The following is a 3,025-nucleotide window of genomic DNA, read 5'->3' as shown; positions in this document are numbered from 1 at the left end:
TATGGTGTCATTCACATGTTTCTATCTCTTCTCTTGGTAAAGGAAAATCTTTGTGTTACAGAACACAGGCAGATACGCAATATGTCCATGGCAGATTGGGGGGTAGGGGGGGGCATGAGGTTTCAGCATGTTACTCATTTATTCTTCCTTTTGTATCTCAGATCCTGGAGGAAAAGAGGAGAAAGGTGTTAAAATGGCCTGAGTTGGAAATAGCTTGATTATAGAGGATGCCCTGAAATAATCAGTGACTCAGCTGTAATGTAATGGTTGTTTTTCAAACCTGTTCCAGCATCTTAAGCTGCTTCAAAAGTTACTCTCTGACATTTGGGGTTTCCCATCAAATCTCCATCTGTGGAGGTCAGTGAGCCTGAATGGAGCCCAGCAGCAGGTGAGGCAGTTTGCTCACGTTTTAGAGCTAGGTGGAATAGATAATTCACATTGAAGACCTGCTGGACAGTGTGGGGGTGAAGGTACAACACAGTTAAACCAGCTGCTGCAGTTCTTTGCTCTATAGATTAATGACCAACAGGGCACCGGAATGATGGCTGCAATTAATTCAGTGCTACAAGCAGGGGGTGGGAGGTGTCTGGGCTGTTAGAGCAACAAACATTCCTCTAATGAACATCCTCAATATGTGTGTGCTGTGAGCAAGTCTGTACGAAACTGAGTGAAATCAAATCTGACTGAGCTGTGTGCCAATACACAGCAGTGCTGCCTGGCACCAGATGTGCCAGCCCGTCCTTTGCATCCCATTCCTGCTCCCTGTCTAATAACTGATGGTAAATGCAGAGTGGGTGAGTGTGAGATTGCATTCACTGCACCAAATTAAGCCTCAGCACTGTCAGCTTTGGTGGGAAAGAGCGTGACTTGATAATGACTGGCTGTGTTCTGCCTGGTGTCCTACAGGTCCTGGGGCTGCTGGATTAGAAATGGTCACAAAGGAAAGGAAATCTTTGGGCTGAGACGAGCTGAGCAGAGGTGGCAGTGGGGCACCTGAAGAGCTCCTTAAGTAACAGGCTGAGCAACTTATTCTCTAATTGAGTGTTGTCTGCAGTAGAGAAAGCTGCCCTGAAATAGAAATGATTTAGGTCTTTTCCCTCTCTACTTTCCAAAGAGCCGAAATAGAGATGCCGCCAACCATTGCATAGCAGCCAGAACAATGGGCTGTTGCTTTTGTTTATCTCGTGTGCTGCTATCGGAAGCAATACACAGATACACAGTGCAGGTCGGGGAAAAGCCTTTGCACAGCTGCTGGGAGAGTGGCATGCAGGTTTACAGCTGTGAAAGAGAGGTGGGGGGAGCTTTGGGTGCTCACAAGTGATGTACTGATGGGAAATACCCTTTCCTGGTCCTGTGGGAGATGCTGCTTTTGCTCCTGGAACAGGAGAATTGATTGATCTGTTGGTTAGGAACCTGTCTGGCTGTGGTCATGCTGAGGGCTGTGTGACCGCTGCTGATCTGCAGAGAGCTGCAGGGACCACGTTCCTCAGCTGAATGCTGTCTGTTGGTCCACCTTCAGTGCCAGGGCAGCTGCCTCCCAGCCCTGCTGAAGTCATTCTTGGCAGCCCAGCTCTGCCTTCGCCACCCTTCTGAAGCTTTATTCTCCCACCTCCATGCCCCGGGGTGTTGGTTTTCTTTCCTATTTGCTTGTTGTGATTTAAGGAGCCGTCCTCCTTTGATGCTGTTGTGGGGAGGGATTTGTGTGTCAGGGATTTGCTTTCTTTCCATGCCTCACCAACTGAAAGAGCAGGTGGGGAAGGACAGCCCTTGCCAGCCCTGCCTCCAGCTGAAAGGTGAGCACCTGAAGCAATGTTTTACCTGGCTTGCTGCTCTGCTGTCTGTTTGAAGAGGCTGAGGCTCTATAGAAGACTCTCTTGCCAAGGCTTGGCTGACCACCACCTGCACCAGCTCTGTTCCAGCTCTTCATCCTAGCTGAAAACAAACCCAAAGACTCCTTGTCCTCTTGCTGAGCACTTACACCATCACGCTTAGGCACCAATGCTGCAGAATAGTTTCCCACCTCTCAGCCTTGCAGCGCACAATGCTCCTCCCAATGTTTATACCCAACTTCCTTCCTTTTGTTCCAAGTGAGAGCCACGCACGCTGGTGCCTTCCAATATTTGGCCTTTGTTTCTTTGGAACTGCTCTCTGCCTGGGGTTGGGCTCGTGCCTTTGTTGCCAGCAAACAGCGAAGCACCAGGACTTCACAAGGAAAAAGGTTTTGCCTTTTCACGTAGGAGGCGTCTGTCTGTCTGTCTGTCCTCCATATAATGCAGCAACCAAGCCATGGGCCTGCCTTGTAGAGTGCCCATACACACTGAGTTTGCCCATGTTTGTGCCTTCTCTATGCAGCTACTGCACCATTGGAAGGATGGCAAATGGTGACCATCCCTTTGCAGCCAGTTGGGGCCAATGGATCCTTGTAAGTCTCACTGACCCAACCAAACCAGGAGAAGAGGAGAACTTCCCCATATCATTCCAACACATCAATGTGGTGAGGTGCCCGTTCGGTCCTGTTGTCATAGCAGTGTCCATCTCTGGGTAGGGTTAGGATCTCCACCTGGGGAAAGAGGGAGGTTTGTTAAGCAGAGATTTCCCCTTCATGTATGTGCTGATGGCATGGAGCATCCATGGCACAAATATGGCTGCACATGGTTATGCTGTGTTAAGAAAAAGGGCTGAAGAAGAGAATGTGGGAGGGCTTCATCCTTTTAATTACCTAGATAATTAAATTAAGCCTAATTTAGTGTAATAAATCATCCGCACATGAATAACACCAAGCATTCCTTAGATACATACAGATAGTCTATAGGATATTGCCAGTGCAGCAAATGGATGAGGAAAAACACCTCTTTCTTTTAGCGGTGTGTGCCTGGCTCAGAATGGGAGCTGCTGTGCATTGCATTGCATTGAACGGAGCTGGTCTGGAGATGTCCCAGAGCTGCCCCTGGTGCACCATGATGGAAGGAGAGAGGGAAGAGGTTCTGTAGAAGCTGGCAGGGATGGGATACCTGCCAGTGCTTTG

This window comes from Coturnix japonica, chromosome 23 (genome assembly GCF_054131305.1).
Source record: "Coturnix japonica strain WE chromosome 23, WE-NBRP24, whole genome shotgun sequence".
NCBI lineage: Eukaryota > Metazoa > Chordata > Aves > Galliformes > Phasianidae > Coturnix > Coturnix japonica.
The sequence above is the reverse complement of the archived record's forward strand: the minus strand, read 5'-3'. Positions refer to the sequence as shown.